The sequence below is a fragment of the Protopterus annectens genome, chromosome 7.part1 (assembly GCF_019279795.1).
Source record: "Protopterus annectens isolate FY-2018-M chromosome 7.part1, PAN1.0, whole genome shotgun sequence".
NCBI lineage: Eukaryota > Metazoa > Chordata > Ceratodontiformes > Protopteridae > Protopterus > Protopterus annectens.
Window position 1 is genome coordinate 36,633,714 of NC_056740.1, and position 24,779 is coordinate 36,658,492.

Sequence of the window (24,779 nt, forward strand, 5' to 3'; positions counted from 1 at the left end):
TGTGTGTATATCTACCCATAGCGAGATAGAGATATGCTTCTCCCTTGCCATAGTACGAATGTATACATACAGAGAAAGAATACAGATACATACCCACATATGAATATATACATATGCAGACAACCATAGACCCATATGTCGTTAGATTTTTTTTATATATATATATATATATATATATATATATATATATATATATATATATATATATATATATATATACAGCATGATATGAATATACATGTATGCATACATATGCAGATATATCTGTATATATTAATGTAAATAGATATATATATGTTACAGTAAATATACACATGTATATAGCTAGGATATGATACAACAGTTACGGGTAACGTATGTTCACAGGCCAGACATATGTTGGTGGGAGGTCCAATAAACAAACGTGTAACACATAGCATCACCCCCCCCCCCACCCCCAGCTAGGCCAGTGAGACATACAGACACACAATAAAGGTAAATACACCACTGCTTCCCAGACCACCAGCAGGAAACTACCAGTGGGAGAGATCTGCAATCTACACTTGAAACATAGACATCGATGTCCCTTGTGGGACACCAAAAATTAATGATCGGAGACAGGCTCTGTAATGATTTCTCTGACCAGGCTGTAGATGTACATGGACCAGTATGTTGTGCAAGCCTGATAACACATGGGTCGACACAACGTACATGTGTCCCGAAACGGGAGAGTGGGCAGTGTGTAGTGGTGTGTTTATACCCCACCTGTGGCCACAGTAAGGATGAGTGCTGCAGAGGAGTGGCAGGTAGGGGAACTATGGTTATGCGATTATGGGCCTAGGCATGCAGGTGTTTGGCTGGCAGAGCCATATTAGGACTGCCCCGTGGATGTAAGTAATATTTTGATGTGGGCATAGCAGATGCCCATACCTCCCAAACCCTAAAAGCACATCCACCACTGGATAGTCTGTAAACCATTGGGGGAATACATAGGGACCATACAATTGAACTGTCCCCGATTACCAGGGACGTCCGTGATTATGACTCAGAATCTAACTCTGTCCCACCTAAACCCTCCTAGAATGAGTAATATTAGGAGGAAAGGTGGTGGAATATACGTAATGAATAATGACAACATGGTAGAGTCATAAACAGCATATACCAAAGACAATGTGTATGAATACATATGCTCTGGTTCTGTCAGTGTGTCAGGTGAATAGCACCAAACTTCCAAATGTGTCCCTGATGTTGTTATGCAGTGTCCCTGATTCAGTGTTCATTCTTCCCTATTCATATGAGAGGTCTGATAGTGACAGAAAGCGCATATTCCACTGACTACCTTAGAAAGATGATAGAATAATAGGTTAGGGTCACCACCTTTCCACCTTTGCGAGGGACAGTCCTCTTTGGGCAGTTGTGTCCTGCAAAATAGTTGAAAATATGGCAGACATCCTGAGATTTTAGGACAAAGATTTCCTATATTGTCTGTAGTAGTTGCATAAAACAATTATTTTGTATCTGAAACACCTAAATGTTATAAGAAACAGAATAAGCAACTAGAATGCTACAAGAATAAGTTTTTATTTAGGCAGAATCATGAAGTTCTTTCCTTTGTACTGGCTGTGGGTATGTTTTACCCTGCAAAATCTGACATTTCTACATAAAAGTCCCACCTTGGGCAATTGAAAAGGTGGCAGCCCTATAATACATATGCAGTAGCATGACTCGGCCAATAGATGTGGGTCCCAAAACCCAATTACTTGTCTGTATTGAAGAGTCTCGGTTCTGAATGTAGCAGCCAGATGGGAGCAGATTGTAAGAGGAACACACAAATAATATGAATAAGTCACTGGACAGGCCGCCGATTCCATACAGTCGAACGGCATGCCGTCGTCTAATGGGCAGCCATTCCCGATACTGTAGGCATGTAATCCAATATAATAGGCATCACAAGCTAATATTGTGGTCATCGCTCCCACCCAGGGGTGTGAGTGTCAGATGCAAGTACCAATGTCGGTGCATTTGCAAGTGCGGGAGTGAGCGGGTGTAAGCCTGTTTGGCTACCAGTATGAGAGTATTGCACTGGTAAAGCAATGTAGAGGCTAACTGAGTGTAAGAAGCTGTGACCAGAGGTTAGCATTGCTTAACACTGTGCAAACCCATGCACACCTGCTCACATCTGCTTTAATTTGCCTTACTCCCTCCATATTCAATGGCCTTGTTCTGCCCTGCAACCAAATAAACATCCTCTGCAAGGCTCGAAACCAGGACCCTGCACATACAGCTAATGTGATGTAGCAATACGCCATGGCAGATATACAGACAATGGACAGTACCACAAACATATCATACAGCGCAGTCATTCAACAGTATAGGAATGTATCCCATCATGTAGATGTATTTGTGAGAGTTTATGTCCAGCATATAGGTACATACATATATAGAGATATATCAGGAACATACCATGTGGCAATAAAGCATTACAAACGAATGAAACGGGAAACACCAGCAATGCCTGTATTATGTAGTGGTGTTGTTCGATGTAATCTCAAGACTCCCTCAAACAGACATGTGTCATTCATACATGCAAACAGTTGTACATTGGCCGTATACATCACTCTGTGCATGTAATGTACATTAACACAACAGTACCTGTCCAGTCATTATGTGTGAACAGTACTCTTGCAAGGTGCTGTGTGCAACATCATCATCATGATAAAGGGAAATGGGGTAACCATAGATGGACCGGTAGTGTTGTGTGTACAATGGGGTTGTCCTCATCACGTGTACCTGGACCATTTAGGAGTGATGTGCATACCAGGATCGTGCACTTGAGGGACAGGAGTGAGGATAGCAGGAGTATGTTGTGATGCATATTACAAGGGTTACATGTGTCCAATGGGCACGTGTGTGAAATGGACAGCTATGTATAGGGCAGATGTTGTCCTAGGAGCCGATTGGCCTTATGTTTCTGTAGGGTGAGGGTCGGATGTGGGGGAAGGAGAGAAGGTATGGCTGTGGAGTATAGGTAGGGTAGGATCACAGACAAGACAGCATACAGGGTTGGTATATGACACATGTGGGGGGATACACCTTGGACGGGGATGGGTGTTCGGCATTCACAAGCCCATAGGAACAGTGGGATGGAGGTCCCCAGCCATGGGCTGCCGCCACTGCACCTAAACAGCTGCAAAGGAGGCAGTGCTGGGGGCTGTCCAGGAGGGGCAGCATCACCCTGTAAATGTGACACTCTGCCCTTAAGCTTGCGTATTTGGCTTTGGAACCTCTTAGTGAGCCCCCAACACAACACGTCTGGGACCGCACGACAGCAGACATGCACCTCTCTGGTCCTGCTCCCAGGGGGGACATGCCCCATCCTCAGTGGTGGCACCACCAGAAGGTGGTGCAGAGCCAACAGAGGTTGATGTCCAAGGCTGAGCCCCAGATGTGCTGGTGCCCGATGCCATGGTCAGCTGAAATGGGACAAGAGGTTCTGCTGGGACCTCCCAACCCATTCAGCCTATGGTGTTGCAGTTTAAACCCACATATGGCTTAGTGATAGACAACAGCATACAGGATTATCTTCAACAGTATGCATAGATATCACCATCAACCCAACACAACAGATGGTATACATTTGCAGAGGGAGCACAAAACATGCATATATACTGCATGGCATCTGTACAATGTGTATTAGACATCTGACCGCAGCTATGAACAGTTGCCCATTGTTGGCTTGTCACTGGGAACCCCAGACAGTGTCTGTCATATCACTGTTTCATGTGACATATGTCCAGTCAGGGATGCAATAGCAGTAACACATCCCTATCATCATGTACTGTCTGCAATCCTCACACTATGCTCCTGGTGTGCACAGATGTGTGTTCAGTGTGTAACACAGTAAACAAATGGTTCAACACAATGACCAGTTCACATATGGCCCTACAGATGTGGGTCCCTCATGAACAGAGTACTGCCATGTCTGTATTAAAACATGCAGAATAGCCATTACCACACACAACATGTTAAACAGGCAGTAGTCTCAATGCAGCTTAGCTACACTTACATGCTGTAGTCATGTGTGGCACATCACCCTCCTGTCTTTAGGCTATTTCCCACTGTGTATGATGTCTGAGGTACATCCAGATATCATCTGTGATGCTGTTTCAGAACACCACATCCATGTACCAATCACAGCGACTGTCATGGCCAAATACCAACATATTTTTCCTAGATAGTGTACTGTGTTTATCATGCGATTGGCTATGGGAACACCAGCACAGCTGTTCCACATGCAATCAGCTAGAGGAGGACCACAATAGGTGAAGAGGCCATCACCTGATTATGTCCATCACTTACAATACACATGCTGCTGAGCAGGTGTACACCTCCACATCCACCAGATAGTGTGTGGGTGGGACAGGCAAAGTACACCAGAGAAGGGCTTGGAGACTTAACCCTAAGCATCGTCTGCCACACGCCTAACAGTACAGGGGTCAAACCCCTGACTGACTAGTCATTACTATTGCATGTGCATGACGTTACTACATGTGCCCCAAAGCCGACATGTTGCTGTGCTGTAGGAACATATATGTGTGTAGGTGAGAGACATCTGCAACAGAGATATAGTAGACATACATTAGGTGTGGCACATATAGCTGTCCACGTGAATGGATGCCATTGTCACCACAACCACACACTCTAATGGACATGTATTGACACTCTTTGCCAGGGCCACAAATACACAATCTAACTACTTAGTTTGCCACACTGCAGTAATGCACAGGACTACATGCACCACAGGGGATATATGGAGGTTCTATGGGCTAGGGCATGTGAAACTGTCTGACATCTGTTGGTATGCCAATGAGGGTTATACTGGGAGTGACTGTGGTTGGGAGCATCATAACTCACACGCAGACACAAGGTGCCAGTACTGACATGCATGTATGCATTGCTTCATGGGTGTATAGTGGTTGGCTGTGCAAGGTGGCTGTACAAGGCTGGGTGAGGGGTAATCCTTGGCATCATGTCACCCAACAATGGTGTGCAGTGCAGTACAGGGGTGTAGTGTCTGCAATGTGCCACACAGATGGGTACTGCATGATCTGCCCTGACATCCTGGTTATCAATGTGTATGGCCATAGCATTGCAATGCATGCCATGTCTGTGTTTGATAGTCCTTCACATGGACATTGCCTGGGATGTGCATGTCCCACAATACTGTACAGTGACATGTACAGGTGTACCTGGTTTGGCAGGCACATGTTGTGTACACAGACTGTTATCCCCCGATATGCCAATACTGGCCTGGTGTGGCGAAACCTGCTTATAGTGAGCAGGTTGACCCTGCACCTGCATTGGTAGTATGATACAGGTATTCCCTGGTGTCAGTGGCATTGGTCCATAAATGGCACATGTGTACGGCATTGTATGGCCTCTGTGGATCACATTTGATGGCACCACATATGTTGCAGGCATCCAGTGGGGAACATAGTGAAGGCACAATGTCCGCAAATATGTGCCTATTGTACTGCTGTACAGGGTGCCATGTCCTCTGCAGCCCACTGCATTCACACCATGCCTACTATCTGTCATCAATGTGCATGGTACTAGCAACATAGCGGGATATCCTAGGCAAGTGTGTTTGTGCATGGAACATGGGTGCAGGACATATACCGGGTACAAGTAGGGTTGCATACTTTGTTCACCAGGCCTTTTGCCAGATATAGGGGTATGGCTTTCCAACACATTCCTGTGGCTGATTGACAGCTGTACTCCTCGTGAGGTGGCCAGTGTGTCATAAGATGGGCACCATATAGGAAAACTAGAAAATCAGCTCCACAACATGTCCAGTGGTTAGACACTCACAGCCACCTCTACACAGGCTCTGACAGCCAAACACACACACTTGCCATGTCCTGTATACGAACCCCTACCTAATGTATCACACTGCTGCAATACACTTTTAGGGCACATGCTACGGTGAATACTGGGTTGCAGCACACCTACAGGTGTATACCTAGGTGGGTGACAACAGCAGGATTGACAAAGGTGGTCATGTGATTTGTACAGAGAGTGCATACTCTACAAAGCACTGTACTTGTCTCATGCAGGCAGACAAACACACACACACACACACACACACACACACACACACACACACACACACACACACACACACATTTGGCAAGTCTGGGATTAGAACACTGACCTAACTACTTTATCACACCACAGCAGTATGCAGTTACAGAATGCATTACTGAGATTATTGGGTTACAGTACTCCCAGAGGTGTATTTCTAGGTGGGGGACATCATCAGCCTTGCCAAAGGTGGGTATAGGAATGATATGGAGTGTGAGCAGTCTAAAAGCATTATTCAGTCCTCAGGAAGATGGGGACAAACACACATACACAAACTTGGCAAGTCTGGGATTAAAACACCGACCTAACTACTTTATCACACTACAGCATTGTGCAGTTACAGAACGAGCTACCGAGATTACTGGGTCACAGCACTCCCAGAGGTGTATTTCTAGGCGGGTGACATCATCAGCCTTGCCAACTGTGGGTATAGGAATTGTATGGAGTGTGAGCAGTTACATCCTAGAATGCAACATGTGACACTGTGTCCTGCACCTGACTCATCTGTGATGCCTTTTTTGGGAGTACTGCTCAGTACATGTGAGTGGCCTTTATGTATGTGGGGACAACACCACCTGGAGTGGTCTGTACCTGTGTTATGGCCCACATGTCTGATTCTGAGGTATATGGTGGTATTGCTATTGTGCACTACAGAGCCTTCAGCCAGGTGTTCTTCACTGCACAGATGTCAGTACTCCCCATTGTTGGAGAGCAGCTGTGATTACGAATGCTACACATCTAGCACTGGTTAGCATAAGCATACAATGCAGTTGAACTCTAGGTGTCAGGGTGTTATCCAGTGTTTAGGACATTTGCCTTGGAATAGCACTATATGGGCGAATACGACATAGGTATTATCCCCACTCCCTTGAATCACGGATGCATGTGATATGTGACTACTTTTAGTCATGTCATCCCAGAATGACAAACACTGGACAACCTCGTAATTAGACACCACCATGCCCTTGGACCACCAACACACATCCATACATGTGGTAGGACATATAGTAGTACACCACCATGTGACCCTTGACCAGTGGACTGTACCAAGCTCTACATCAACTGTGCAGAATACCCATGTACTGACACAGTTGTATCATGTGTTATGCAATGCAGTGATACCACTGTCTGTAACCAGGTCAGCTGTACACATACCAGGGGCCCTCAGTTATTTACAGCATTAGCAGATGACTATTGCGGTACACCAGTAAACACCCTCATGTTTGGATATGACATACATGTACCTACCATGGATATGTACATGCCACACACATACAACATATATGTAAATAGCATAGCTGTTGTTGTCCTTTGTGCAGACAGGTGGCTACAGCCATTACACATATGCACATGGAATGTAGATCCATGGCTGGTGAATGCTAACAGTACATAAGGTGTTATATCAATGTTGACAGAGGTAACATTCCCTCTGTACTGGTCACCCATTAGACCTATCATATCATACAACAGTCCATGTGTCACGTATGTCATTACACATGTCCACTAATTGCAATGATTACAAACATGCCCAAATGACAGGATTGTAGGAGCTACACACATGTACATGTAGTGGTAAGCGTTCAGATACCATGCATGTGCAGTTGCTGACGTGTGCATGTGATGTGTGTTTTAGTACATCATGCAGTTGCAATGCAGCCTCAACATTGCCAACTGTATATGGTGATATGCTGACTGTACGGAAAGATGTACCTCAGGTATAGACAGATGTGTGGACATAACTAAGTGGTGGGGCATCTATGCCGATGGATGTTTGCTGAGGACAGCTCACAGGTGTGTCACAAGCAGTCCTACAATAACCTGTGTAACCGGTAAGCAATGGTTTTGTTAATTGAAGGGCAACACACACAACATAGACAGTGGTCAGGGTGACACCGAAGGTAAATCACTTGACACCTGTAGCAGTTACAACCTCCCATGTGCATATATCAGCACAGTTGCCAAAGGAAGTGTCAGTACACTTTGTAACGTGTGCAATACTGCTGTAAGTCTGTCATACATATCATGAGATAGGCAGGTGTTTGATTCACAGTACTGGCATGTGTGGTTGCGTATGTGTCCATATATGTCACGTATGGTGGGGAATATATCTCAGTTGTCACTCACTCTCCTGTACATTGTTGTAGATATTTGTACAGACTGCAATGTAGAAAGCAGGACATAAGCAGGGGTGTGCATCTCACACGTGTGAGGTATCTGTATGTTCGTGACATAGGTGTATTCAATAGTGAATGCCACATTGTGTGTATGTGTGTGTGTGTGTGTGTGTGTGTATGTGTGTGTGTGTGTGTGTGTGTGTGTGTGTGTGTGTGTATGGCTGTCTGGTCCCTGGAGTGAGGATGTATGTTACCATAGTGAACTGATAAGACCCCTCCCCCCATCCAGGAGATGCAATCTACTATCTGTGTTGATGTCCCTGATCTTAGGCCATACTGACTACCTGTACATGTATATTCTCTGTGATGCATTATGTAGTACTGTAATGATGATTTGCACATAGGCAGGGGTCCTCACCTCAACAGTAGCAACTGTGTGTGTGAGACTGTGTGTTACTATGTCGGTGAATCTGTGAGTGTGTGGGTATGTTACTGTGTCACTGAATACATATGTGTCAATACCTGAGTATATGGTTGCAGTTGTGTGTTTGCATCCTGTCATGGGAACGTGTATTACTGCTTCCCAATGAGGCATCACACTTCCCACAGGCCTCTACCCTTGTCATCAGCTAAACCGCTCTCTTACCTCCCCACTCCATGTAACTGCACCTGTGATGTCACCCAGTATGGATGTCATGTCTGTAGCCACAGTAGCTTAATACACAGCTATCATGCTCTTTGATCAGTAGACGTGTTTGGATCGTGGGACATTCTAACTGTGATGTGGAAGCTTCAAGGTGCATGCTGGTATTTTCGTACATACCTGTGAGTAGTCCACATTTACATATGGGACACTAACTGCAAACACTGACATCCACCGGCACATGCAATTAGACCTGAAGGAGGAAAGCAGAACACCATGACCAACATGCAGTTACTGTTGTTACACAAGACACGTACTGTTAACAGTACGGAATGCATTGTACATCTGTACTACATGGTATGTCTGCTGCCTGTCAACAGTACACAACAATTGTAATCTACACTTATCTTCCTAGTCTGTTCACCCTGTGCATCAGACCATATGAGCATGTCCCTGCACCGATGGTGTGGATGACAGGGATGCGGCACAGGCATCATCATATGCACAGGGTGATAATGTTTGCCAGACACCTAGGCTGCACCATTGGATGACATCATGTGTCTGGATTAGGGTCTTTGATCTAATTGGGCGTGTGTGGATGATATGCATGTGTGTGTTGTCGTGCCCTACATATGTTTTCTGTGTGTGCGTGTATGTATGCACACAGTTCTGGCATGTGTCTGGCCTACACAGGGGTATTATTGACAGCTGCAGGCTGTACAGGCCGGGTTTTACAGCTCACCGTGTCCGGCCACGGCCATGTGACCTGTGCCTGCCAGGAGTTGCACAGGCACTACCAGGCAGAGGTGCAGATTGGCTACTGTCTGATGACACTTGTCCTCTGGAACCGTGTCCCTGTTGGGACCATCCAGGGCCATGTACACATGGCCTGCTGTGTCATGGTGTGGACAGCACAGCACCAGCTGCACTGCTGCTGCTACCGCCACTATGGGATCGGGCATGTGAGGTAGCTTGTTCACGTAGACCTGAAAGAGGTGATGTAGCAGGCCTATGTCCACGTGCCCGAAGCCTCACTCATACCAGATGTTCCAACACAGACAGCTCACTCTCGCGGATTGTCATGCCATGGTCAAGGACTCCAACGATGTCACCCAATCGTCTATCCAAAGCTTCAGCAATCTGCTGTTGAGCATTTACAATTAACTGGATGTTGTTGTTTAAATAATGGACAGCAGCCCTCTGAAGCCTCTGATCTTCTCTGTTGTGCCATTCAGCACTTGCCTGTGCCTCCATTACAGCCTGAAAAATGCATCTAGTGACACCAGCTGCTGTGATCTGTCTTGCAGGGGCATGTTGGCCAGAGGTCCTCCTACGAGCAGCATTGGCCACGTGCCTGTGTGGGGCATCACCAGTCAGTTGGCTGACACCATGGTGTACAGGCACACCTTCCATAGCCCCCACACTTTCCTGTTCCAAGCTACCACATGCCAACTGTCCTTCCTCTATGGCCACTGGTTATGGGGTATGTGTAGGCATGAGAACTGTGTGCAGGGATGAGGGGGATATAGGTGGAATGGCAACCAATGGCACAGATTCAGCCTCTGACAACCCTGCCTGTGCCTCAATCATATGTTCATCATCACTGCTAGAGTCTGTGGGGACACTAACATCAGATGGACCGCAATAGGGGAATGCACCTACATCACCTGTGAGGGTCCGACAAGAACTGTACATTACAATCTATATGATAGACACACACACACACACACACACACACACACACACACACACACACACACACACACACACACACACACACACACACACACACACACACACACACACACACACAGACACACGCTATGGCACCCAACATGCATGTGATATGACAGAAGTCATGCAACATGCATGTGATACGGCAGATGGCATGCAGCACAGACAATAATAGTGGTAGTTATCATACATCCCTGGGTTGCACACAACAGCATGCATGTGTCATAGCAGAAGGCATGCAAATTATACAATCATAGTAGTAGTTAGCATACATCCCTGTCTTACACCATGTAGACCAGCACAGGTTAACAGTACACCTGCCTGATGTGTGGCATATGACCTTGACAATCACATGTAGTATGACATGTGATCTGCTGACATGTGCAATGACATGCATACATGTTTAACACAATGGTGTCCTGTCAAATATACAGTGGGGTAATGGTGTCCCAATGCAGTGTTGTCTGTCCACCCTAAAGATATACTGCACATTTAGCTCATTTGCATGGCCATTGCAGGGAATCATGAGGCATCTCTATTGCTTTACAGTGTGAGTTACAGACACAATTCATAGCCATGACTGTGTTCAGATACAATACATATACACTGTGGAATGTGACCCACGTCACTGAGGTATATACACACTAAACCATGATGTGGAATGTGTGACACAGGTCACTGAAGGGTATACAGATGACACCGCTGCACATCTGCAACCTTATTGCTGCTGCCTGGCAACTATGGCCAGACATGGCAAACTCGTCGGCACACCATGTCCCACATGACATCTGTGTACCACACACACACACATGAGGAGCAAGGATGACATTGATGTCTGACACCAGCAAGGGGAATGTACTGTATCTGTGGGCTGATGTGGATACTGTACAGGTGACTGCTGTCATGTCATGACACACTCAAGATGTTCAACACATCTTATGTGGTGGATTGATGTCACGCCTACACAAGATGTGCACAGGCCTGTAGGATGTCTAGAGTTCCACATCTGCAATGTAACAATTACAGAAAGGCCATAGTTGGACCATGTGGAGCCAATGTACGACAGGGTGTACACATAAGCACATCACGTCTACTGTGTGTGTTGCTTCATGTTATTGGCCATCCTCCATGGCCATGTGTGTACATGTCTTGGCCAAATGATTGTGATGGGCATCTATTTCACATGTCTGTGTTGTCCCATATGACATACACCCATAGATGTCATATGCTCCACTGACGACAGGGTTATGCAGACAAAGGGTGGTATGTTTGGTATGTGGGATATGTTTTTCAGGATAGTTAGGCAGTGTTGCAGCCAGCCCACTAGATGTCATGGACATGTCAGATCACATCACATCACATTGTGTGACATTCATAGCAGGGCTATGATCCACACCATTGAATCCTGTGGGCTGGCCATACTCCAGCTCACTGTGTAGTACTGTTTGTATTCCCCACGTGTGTAGTTCTGATCTGTAGTAAATGTCCCTACAGTGAACAGCACCTCCAACATTGCATGCACAGCTGTCCAATCATCTGGCAATGACAGTTTGTGAGGTTTCGTGTTGGTGTTTCACATAGTTTGCAAGTATTGCACATGGGTAGCCATTGTGATGCATTGCAGGTCCGACCTGTATATTGTGACAGGACCATACATTATGTGTACGTGTGGTAAATGGCCACATGGCAGATAGCTCTGTGCATTAAGATGCCTGATAAATAATAACAGTCTCACCTGCAATGGGCTGCTGTCGTAGCAGAATGCCAGAGGTACCTAAATAGGAGTAACACAGCAGTATGATCATTATCCACACCTGTATGATAGCTACAGGGTGTAATGTGCATGTTAACACATACACCAGTACAATAGACTATACTATGGAGTATGCATATGTGTGCATACACAGAGTAGCATACTATAGTATGCAGCATGTGTGTATACATGCTTGCATATGATGTTACATTACATATTGTACAGTGACACATGTCACTATATGGAATATAGTTGTTATAGGTGCAGTAGTGACTTACCAGGCAACTCCAGGCATGGTGGTAGAGAGACACCCACCTCCACGTTATCGGCTAAGGCTTGTGGATGTTGTTCTGCAGGTGTCCCCAGGTTGGCCAGTAGCTCCACGGTACATGTGAGTGGGGGCTGGGTTGGTGGCCCATCACCTGTTGCACCTTGTTCCCTGGCGATTGCATTTGCAAGCTGTTTCACCCATCTAAGGAGGTTTGTACAGTGTCTGCGCACCTGCTGGTATGTGCGGTTGTGGCCAACCACATCATTAACCCTCCTGCAAAGTTCCTTCAACAGGGCATACCACTGCTGTGCATCCTGTGGCACATGGCTGAACAGGACATCATGATTGTCATGTAGGTAAGGGATGAGGGCCTCATTCTCCAAGCGGGTATAAGGTGCTCGCCTTGCACATGGCTTACCTGGAAGACATAATGATGGAGACAGGTCACAGTAACTCACAGAGACGTACAGAGCTACAGCTGAACATACATGTGTATCACATTTATTACAATTAAATAGTTGTCTTTGCAAATTTACATGACACTGACACCACTGACATGTTTGTGTCATACACATTTGACACTCAGTGGTGATTGGATATTATCACCATATATGTGTGTGTGTGTCACCTGATTACATTGCTCATACTCCATGTGGATGCTGTCTTGATGTGGGCATGTCTGTTTGCCTGTACTGGTGTTCTTACCTATCAGCACATGGCTGGATGTGTCCACATTAATGCAGTTGACCTTGATGCTGTGTATATGTCACATATAAAGACTTACACTGCCTTAACGGACATGACCTGTGACCCTGCAGACTTGTTCACAGAAGGTTTTTTGTTTGTTTTTTGCCATATACATCTACACAGCACTGTACAGCAGTTCAACATCCTGCCACGTATCACCTGCATTGCACATGTGATACACATGGGACACTGGCTAGCCAGATGGTATTTGCAGGGATGGATATCAACTACAGCATGTACAGTCAAAGTCAACTAGTTGGCTATATGTTGTGGACCATGTATGAATCTAGGATGAAAGGTTACCTAGCTGTAACCAACAGGTGGGTTTCTGGGGCCAGGTGGAGCAGTGCCACATAACTGATCTATGGGGTTAATGATATATTTACCATGTGGTCATCACACCATGTCTGAGAGGGGGGCAATGTGCAGCTTTGCTGGACAGGAATGCATAGTATGGCAGGAGTATGCAAAGTGTATGGGACAAGGATCTGTCCAGCATGTGGTGATCCTAGTACTAGGAAGGTGGATGTCGATGAAGTATGTGTTTGAGATCAGGATGTGTACGTGTAGCATGTTCAACATCACTGAGTTGGACATGGCTTTATTCAGGGTAGACATCATGTTACATAGTGGAAATGGGGATTGGGAAGGCTGGTGTAGGCCATCTGAACATGGCCAATACCCCTTAAAGGATATATGTGATCTGATATGGGTCACTTCAGTGTTGAGTATGGCTAGACAATTATCTCTATATTTATGGATGGCACCCTGTCATGACTAGGGTTGTCACATACGACTACCTGACAGGTGTGGTGATGTAACTATCACAGGAATGACAATTGCCTAGCTGCATCACTTACACACAGTGTCCATTATATTGACCGCTGCCTTGGTGGTAGTTCATGGGTACAGGGTTATTAACATAGGGATGACAATGTAATATGTAGCTGTAAGATTGTGCCCATATGTCACACACCTCACCCACAAAGCCCCTTCTGTATGTTGTCCACAAATCTCTGAGTCAGCTATTGCTCCTAGGTCATAGTCATTTGCATACTTCAATAGGTAGATGCCTTCTGTTAGTCTGTGTGGTATAAACTACAATGAGGGGGAGTACAATGAATTAACTCTGTCTTACTGTAGCTGGCACTTGTGTGATGTGCATGTATTATTCAGACACCTTCTGTAGTGTTGGTTCTGCCAGCAGTCCCTTTGCAAAACACTCCTGTGACATAGGAATGTACATCTAGTATACTGAGTGTAGGTGGAACACAGTATGGGTGATGATATCCTATGACCTGGCAAGGTTACGATATGCAGTGTGAAATCAACCTTACTATCATCTACATCTGTACTGCTGACATCACATAAGTTGATCAAGTTACATGGCCTTTCAGACCAGACTCATCAGGGTAGTAGTGTAGTACTTCACATAATCAGTGGTGTCTCTCCCTTTGTGGGTTGTGATACCTGCTGGTGTGCACCATTCAGTGTGTACACAGCCTGACATGAAGCTATGTTTTACATGATGTGTATGTGGGGAGCAACTTGTTTTGCCATATGTGTATGTTACAACCTGGGATGTGGACAGGTCCTATGCAGCCTGAGTGCAACTTGTACCTGCATAGTTGTGGTTACAGGGGCTCTGTAGTGTACATGGATATATGATTGTGTACCTGTTGGGGGGGACAGTGTGTTTATGTTATCCAAGACCCTATCTGGGTTGCTTATTCATGCTCAGCACTTGTTCAGAACATGTAAGCACTACGTAAGCTACTAATTACTATAGCACTTAATCTTCCTCATTACCTAGAGGTAAACAGTTTTTGTATGAACTTTTCTCACTTGCTTCGAGTAAAACAGCTCTTTTACTCACTTTCCTCACTTATCTAGGGGAAAAACATTTTATATTCAGGCATGTCCAAGAGTCAGCTCCCAGTGTTCTCTCCTGTCTATCTGATGAATCTGGACATCTTGTGGCAATGTAGAATTTGCCTCATGTACACAGACAACCCTCTCCATCTACCACCCGACACTACAACCTGTGAGAGATGCACTTATCTAGCCAAACTGGAGATAAAGCTTTCTCCAACCAAGACTGAACCTGACAGTCATGTGGAGAACGTAAACATTTGCACCACACCACACTCATCACATAGTCTCACTAAATCTACACCACCATAATCCACACATAGTAACACAAACACATTCGCGGAGGTACTCAATAATAATCTGTCTAAGCAACAGAGACCTAAAAAGTGGAAACGCAAGCATCCTCCATCCCCTAACACAACCCCAATGGCACATAGCCCACAGACGCAGTGTGCCACTCAACCACAGCCAATAAGGCAACTCAACATACCCAACACACTAGTCATAGGTGACTCTATAGTCAGGCACACTGATGTCCCACTCTCCAGACTAAACAAGGAGAAGGTTACTGTCAGCTGCCTGTCAGGTATCAGGATCCACCACATAACACACGCACTCAGGTCACTCCATAACAAGTACAAATATGACTCTGTCATTGTCCATGTTGGTGTGAATGACCTGAGATGTACCTCCCTGGACTACATGAAAAGCGACATGGAAGAGCTCTCCGATCTTGTAGCCCAGGCAGGTATGACCCTAGCCCAGAGTAGCATTCTGCCATTGCCCAGAATGATACCGCAGTACGAGGACAAAATGACTGACTTCAACAATTGGCTAAGCTTCTGGTGTCATTCTAAGGGGATCCAGTATCTGTCTGCTTGGGATGACATGGCCGACAGACCATGATGCTTTGCCACAGATGGCCTGCACCTGTCGCCCTTGGGATTCTGGATACTGGCTGAGGCTCTTGCTGCCCCTATAGTGCCTTCTTTAGGCAAGGTTCAAATAACATTCGCCACCATAACAGGAACTGGCAAGCACAAACTGAGGGTAATGCTACTCAATGCTGGAAGTCTAAATCTCAAAATGCACTCACTCGAGGCACTCCTTGTAATGGAGAACATCAATATCTGTGCAGTGACTGAGACCTGGTTCAAGGCTCCAGAGAACACCCCCTGCACTACGAGGCTATAACTCATAGCACACTTTTCGGCCATGTAATCTGGACCGGAACACCCAAGGTGGAGGTGTGTCCATATTCATTAAGGATATCCACCCCTCCAGACTAGTTGCTTAGCACTATGCATCCAAGGGTATCCAAGTGCAACTACCTCTGGGCTAAACTGCAATCCAGATCGTAGCTTGCTACAGATCCCCCACCATGCCCCAAGATTCCCATGCCTCTTTTTTTGATGTACTGGAAATCATTAGGTTTCAACCAAACACCCTACTAATGGGTGACTTCACCTACCCCACCATTAACTGGGAAAACTACTCGTGTACCAACTCATTAGCTCAATGCTTTCTAGAATTCATAAACTCCAATGGCCTGGCTCAACCTATCCACACACACACACCAGGGGCAACAATATCCTAGACCTAGGCATTACCAACATGAGTGACCGGTGTTCCACACCTGAAGTCAACTCTTCGTTGGTCCGATCTGACCATAAACGAAACATTCTTGATATCCACATCCCGCCCCCACCTCCCATTAAGGAAACCACAGTATAATATTTCTACAAAGCCAACTTCATGCTTTTTAAGGCAGAAGTGGTGAACTTCATGACACCCATGCAGATGGACAATACAGTTACAACTGTTGAATCCTACACAAATGCACTCTTTAAGCACTTACACGAGTGCATGGATCATGCTATCCCAAACAGAACCAAGATGCTATCCTCCAAATTAAGGAAGCCAAAATGCTGGTCCCTTGCCATAAATAAACTGTACAACAGAAGGAAGACACTGTTGCAAAAGAGAGTACAATCCCATGAGTGGAGGAGCTCCCTGGTCAGCCTCAGTAAGAAGCTGAGATCCCTTATAAAATCCTCCAAAGCTAGCTACGGAAAAAAAAAAAAAAAAAAAAACGCCACTAATTCCAAGGACAACTACAAGCTTTGTCAAATATCTCAATGTCAACACCCAGATCTGCTCTGAGTTACAGCACAAAGGCACAAACATTACAGAACCAACTGATATTGCCAACATCCTGGCAGATAGGTTCAGTGCTACCTTTCGCACCTCTCACCTCTAAAGGGCCCATATCTATACAGGAAGAATGCAGAGTCCCTGTAATCACAACTATGGAGGTAAAAGCTGCAGTCTCTAAAGCCAATATCACAGCATCCATGGGATCGGACAACATCCCAGGCTGCGTTTTACACGAACTTCAAAACGAACTGGCTCCCCACCTATGCACCATGTTCAATAATAGCCTTACATCAGGCTTTGTGCCCCCTGAATGGCACACAGCAACAGTTATCCCACTCCACAAAGGTGGCGCCACAATGGACCTTGGGACCTATTGCCCTATAGGCCTGACTTCCTGGTGTGCAAGGCTATGGAGCACATCATCATGGATCTCAGTCACAGAGACATTGGGTACCTCCAGACCTTTGACTCCTCCCAGTTTGGCTTTGTTAAGTGCAGACCATGCCTCCTAAACCTGGTGGACTTCTTTGAAACAGTTACCAAGGCATTAGATGAGGGTAAGGAGGTCCACACAGCCTACCTTGATCTCGCAAAGGCTTTCAACACCATTCTCTATTCTGGTATTATTAACATACCCATCCACCTGAACATTAATCCCTACGTCATGAGATGGTTTGCAAAGTGGCTCATGGACAGAACCCACACAGTGTGAGTTGCATACCCTAGGTCCGACTGTAAACCAGTTACAAGTTTCATCCCACAGGGCTCAGTCCTAGGACCCCTCATGTTCGGTATGTACTTCTCTGGGGTACAGACAAGCACAGGAGGACTTTGGCTGAAAAGGTTTGCAGACGACTGCAAACTAGGGGCCATAATTGTTTCCCCAGCTGATACAGACACCCTCCGGAAGGGTCGCACTGAGATGGATACCTGGTGTCAATATCATGGCCTCAAGCTGAATGCCAAAAAGTGCATAGTCATCCCCTTTGGATAAAACTAATTACCCGCAGACTACCACATAGTTGCTAGTCCCCTACATACAGAAAAGGTAATAAGGAATCTGGGAACCCAAGTTGATAGCAATCTCTCCTTGGATAGCCATAATGCCAAGGTGGTTAAATAATCCTTCTACATAGCCCCCCTAATCTCAAATGGGTTCACATCCAGAACAAAGGAGGCCGTTGTGCCTCTCTACTCATGACTTATTAGACCCATTAAAGGATACAACACCCCATTTGGGATGTACCTTACAAGACAACTGCAACAGCTTGGAAGACCACAACAGTGCCACACCAAGAGGATTACTGACCTCAGATGACCTATACAGGCCAACTAAAGAAACTCCACCTGTACTCGGTTGCATACCGCGTACTCACAGGTGATCTCTGCTTGACATACAAGGCCCATGTCCAACCCAGCATTGCTGGATATGCTCAACCTAAACAAAAGCCCCTGAGAGCCACATGCTCTAGGGACATACACCTAACCACAACTAGGACGTGCTGGAGGGATAGATTCCTGACCCAGAGACTCCCCATGCTTTGGAACATGATTCCAATGTACATCAGGTATGGCCCCTCACTAGCACTCTTCAAGAGAAACCTTGACGGGTGGATGGGAGACAGATATGCACCCCGGGGATCACTGCAGTGGCTCTGCTGGACAGAGGCACAGGGAACTAATGGCTTTGTTGTTCAGAGACACAGGGAACTAACCTAAGGGGGTGGTGGAAGCCAACACACTCTAGCTAGGCTTATAAATACCCTTGGGCAGACAGCCTAGTACCTACCTTTGAACTTATTACATGTCGTATGTGCATGGATAGTTACCTAGCTCTTCCATTTTACTTTGCTATCATGCTGATAAACTGTTGGGTGACTACAAGTCATATGTATCCTGTTATTGTGTATTGTAAATGCCAATAGACATAACTAATGTTTGCCTAACGTAACAGTAATGCTATGTAAAATGTAATACATATCTGCCTACAATACTGTACATTACAGTTATTGGCACAATATCCCACAATGCAAATCATAATTGCACAGTAGGCCAACCTTCAACATGTTATTTTCAGTAATGCACCCATACATATGCCTATTACAATATATCAACATGTACTATCCCCGGTTATAGCACATACGTGTTGGACCAACCCTGCCACTGACAGTGGCTGGTGAGGAATTGTTGGGTTCAAAGCCCTTATATAGCATCCCTTGTGGTGTATGCGGTGTTTGCCTTGTGACCTACAGCAGTACACACATAAATACTACAAGCATTACTATGCTCAACAATACATCACTACAAGATTACTGTTTCCACTATATGCAGTGTGCACACTTTAAATATTACAGAACAGGTACTACATACACAGACATACTGAGTGTTCTACATACCTTATTAGTAACCCGAGGTGTCATTGACTGTTATTCCAATCCTTTTCAGTTTGTGTTTCAATCGTCTTTGTAATGTTCTGCTGCTACATACAGATGGTTTGAATGTGTGACAAGCCATCGCTTTTATAGTTAAATATCGGTAACATGTGCTATCCTGACCACCGATTGGTGTTCCAAAGTAGTTAATTAGATGCACATCAGCTGTGCAGCTACTCCATTAGCCAATACCATGGCAACAGTGGTGTATAATTGAGTACTCCACTTAGGCATTGTCCCTTTGCCTTACTTTCAAGTAAGACGGCCTAGATGTTGTTTGTGATGTATTTCAACAGCTATATGGAGACAGACAGAGATATATTAGCTTCATGACTCCTGTGGATTGTGTGTAATGGCTAGAAGATGTTCTACATGTGAGTACAGCTGTTATATTTCAGAACATTGCTACTTATGCAGGGTTTGTTTGTACCTGATACTTCTGCAGATGTTTCAGTCTGGCAAGGATGTTTGGGCGGCTCAAGGCTGTATGGCTATGCATGAAATGTTAGGTGGTTTACAGTGCGCTCACTAGACATCTTTGGTTTGGTGTACATGTGTATCATACTGTGCTGTTAATCAGCAATTGGTAACACTTCCTGGTGTACACACAACCCTCTGAAATGGGATTAGTGCAAACAAACCCTGTAACATCAGCAGCTGTTCCATTGTATAACAGCAACTATTTCACACAGGGCCATGTTAGTCTGTCTCTGACAAGGTATGTTAAGGCTTCTGCAGATGTCGTACAGTGAGTGAATGATTTGTGATGTTATTACAGTTTGCATTGTAATTGGTTTGGGTGTGGGGGAGATGTTGGTGGGTGTACATAGCAGATGCAGGTGTGTAGGAACTGCTTTTATACATAATCGATATGTGTGTGAGGGTTCCTTCCCTATTTGAACACCTATTCTTTAGTGGACTAATGCTATGGTAATTGCAAGCTGATTCATTAAGGCACTGTTAATTGGTTCCTGTATAGCATGCAGGTGAAGTTAGCCTTGAATCCTTTTGGTAATACATTGGAATGTAATAAAGTGTTGCTACATGAAAGCTGTCTGTGTATTTCTGTCATAGGTATTTGCAGTCATTGGAGTTGTATTGGTGAATGACCCTCTTTGGCTAGGGTTGCCACCTTTTCAAATGGCCATAGTGGGACATTTTTGGGACACACATCAGATTTTACAGGCCGACACAAACCCACGGTCAGTACAAAGGATAGAACTTTCCTTATTTGCCTAAATATAAGCTTATTCTTGTAGCAGTTTAGTTGCTTATCCTGTTTCTTGTAACATGTAGGTATTTTAGATACAGAAATAACTATGGCATACAACTATTACATTACATATGGGACATAATCATGTCCTACTATCTCAGGACATTTGCCACATTTAATATTTTTGGTCAGGACACAACTGCCTAAAGAGGGACTGTCCCTCGCAAAGTGGGATAGGTGGTAACCCTATCTTTGGCTTATGTCCATAGCACATATTTGTAATAGTGTATAGGCATATACTCTCCATATCCTTTGTTCATAAAGGTTGGTCGTGGTGGAATGTGTGATTGCTATGGTCCATGTTATACTTGTATATGAACACTTCAACCGCTGCATACGGGATACCTACGGAATCCCGAGCTCACACAATTCTGAAGCCCACAGTACCAGGCCCAGACTCCCATACCTCACATTACCGACAGCAACAGTCAAACTTACGAAAGTAACATAAACATGGAACACACACACACACAGACACACTGCTACACACCACATCCAAACAAACCATCCTACACTATGTATGAGCAGGTGGGCAAGCCCCCCTACACCCCCCATGTCGGGGGCTGTGCCCCACACAGCCCCCCTACTTTAATATTCTACCTCCTAGATTGCACAGACAGATGCACAAAGCAAACCCACACCCACACATTACAGTCACCCAGTAACACACATGATACTCAGAACACACACTTACACACACTACAGCCCTCAGAAACACACTTACACACAGTAACTTACCTGAACTGCAACACCAGAAGCACTAACTAAATGTCCCTTAACATCGGGATTTTAAACCTCACGCCTCCGGTGTTTTGGTACTGTGGTCTTTTGGTCTTTAAGCCTCATGATTACATGCGTCGGTATGTCAAGCATTCGGTATTTGGTAGGTATCCCATTTATATGTACTTCAATGGTTATGTAGATGTTGTTAACCTATCTATATATCTACATATAAATATATATATATCTATATATATATATATATATATATATATATATATATATATATATATAAATATATATATCCCCATATATCAACATATATCTCTCTCTGTCCCTCTCTCTCTCTCTCTCTCTATATATATATATATATATATATATATATATATATATATATATATATATACATAGCATACACCTTTCATTGGGTACATGGCGGTTTGTCCTATTTCCACACATTCCTCCCTTTTGTGTTTTAACCTGTCAGAATACACAACTGCTGCTGGTACATCTCAGGTAGCTTAGTGGTAGGTTATTGTAAAGATTGAGTACATGGTTGTGTGTTGTAATCCTGGCAGTGGTCATTTTACCTCTCAGAGCAGGCACTGGTAGTGCAATAGTGATTAACGCACATTTCAGTGGTTGTGTGTTCCAAATGTTTATTAGTTTGTGGAATACTACCTATATATGCAAGCTGTGGTTAAGGTATAATATGTAACATGTAAATCATCTCTGACTTTATTGGGATTTGAAAAAGGACTGCACAGATATTATGCAAATGCTGTAGCTATTTCACTATTGACATTAATGTTCCTTCTGCCTATTTCCGATGTCCATGAATCCTATGTGTAAGCTTGGCTACACAACAGGCGGAGCCACCCACACCCAGTGAGCTTCTTGAAATACCGACATGACACATGAATTGGGAGACTATACATTAACATCCTAACTACATTTGGCATAGCCACTCACTGACTCACTTCAGGGGAAACCTTGATGTGTGACTGGCCAACAGTATATACACTCCTGGGATCATGTGTCCCAGAAACATACAGCCAGGGTGTGGGGGAGCCACTCCAGTTTTACATCTGCTAGACCTGTTGGGGAAATTGAATGCTGTTGGGTTGTCATGTTAAGATGCCCTTTTGAGATCACTACGTGCCCCTATCACCCTACAGCACCCCAGTCTTCAACTGCTTCCAGCAACTCTGCCTGAAATCACTTCATTGGCTATGCTTGACAGAGGCTCAGTTACTTCATCAAAGGTGCAGGTAAAGCTACAACACTGTAGCTATGCTTCTAAATGCCCTTGGGCAGATAGCCTACTACCTATCTGTGAACCTCTACAGTGCAGACCATCTCCAACATCATATGCGATTATACAATGTTTTCTGATCACAATATACAGTGTAAATTCACCATGTAGTCAGACAACAGTTAAGTACAGCAATAGCATACAGACTACTGATACATAATCACTCCAAAAGCATATCTTTGAAGCTAGTGGACATGTATAGGTTTCAGGATTTGTATTGCTTACCAGTAGATTACCTACAGGAAAGATGGGACACAAGCACAGATGGGGCACATGCCTGCAACAATGCCATAGCAACTTGCATGTGTCAGCCTAAGGGTTTGGAATGCTGGGCAAGGCTATTGGCGCCCCCATGGTGCCATTTTTAGGCAGGTCTCAGATGTGAATCTCACCTCCATGAACTGCACAATAGCGGAACCAATGAGGGTTAGGCTACTCAACACCAGGGGTAGTACTCACAACATGCACGCACTCATAGCACACCTCAGTATGGACAACATCTACATCTGTTCTGTGACTGGGACCTGAATAAGGCTCCTGTGAGCACACTGGCACTACCAGACTACAACCCATAAAACACATTTCAGCCACTGAACATGGACTGGCACAGACATGGAGGGGGTGTATCCATATTCATCGGGGATACGTACACCTCCAAGTTAGTGGAGCAGCATGATACCTCTGTGATCATCCATGTGCAGCTAACATCAGCCATGTCTGCAATGCAAACTGTGAGCTGCTACAGATAACCCTCCATGACCCAGGAGCACCACTACAACTATCTGGAGACAGTGGTAAGCATGACAGTCCTACCAGGCACCCTGTTATTGGTCAATGTTAGCTACCCTACACTACTGGATAACCTACTCGAGTATTCACTTCCAGGCCCAGCACTTCCTGGGATTTATCACCTCATATGGCCTGTATCAGTTGGTAGATGGACTAACGAGAGGTGAAAACATACTAGAAGTGGTAATCACTGACATGTGCAACAGGTGCACTACAGCAGAGGTAAACCGGTCACTGTTTAGATCTGACCATGAACTATTCACTGATGATTTCCATTCCCAACCATCTCCCCCACCTAAGGAATACACAGTGAATACCTTTCCTAAAGCTAAATTCACAGTACTAATGACAGAGGTGGGAGGGTTCACAGCCCCCACTCTCTGGGATGACACTGCTCAAGATACAGACAGAATTACGAATGCACTCTATAAGGACTTACAAAGATGTATGGGTCATGCCATCAATGGTAAACCAGGACTCTCTACTCCTACACAAGGACACCAGTCTGCTGAACCCCTTCATTGTACAGGCTATACAACAGAAGTAGGACAGTAGTCCAGAACAACAGCAAATCCCAAGACATGCAGACGTCCGTGACCAGTATTAGCAAGATACTTATGTTACTCATGTAATCATCCAAAGCTTGACATCCACAGGTAAATAGGCATGGATTCAGAATATGACCACAAAGGCTTCTTTGGCTATGTCAAGAATGTAAGCAGTAACACACAGATTTGCACTGTGCTGGTGCAATATTGCACTGAATATACTGACGCTACTGATATCACTAACACACTTGATGATACATTCGGAGCAAGCTTCACCCCCTACTGGGC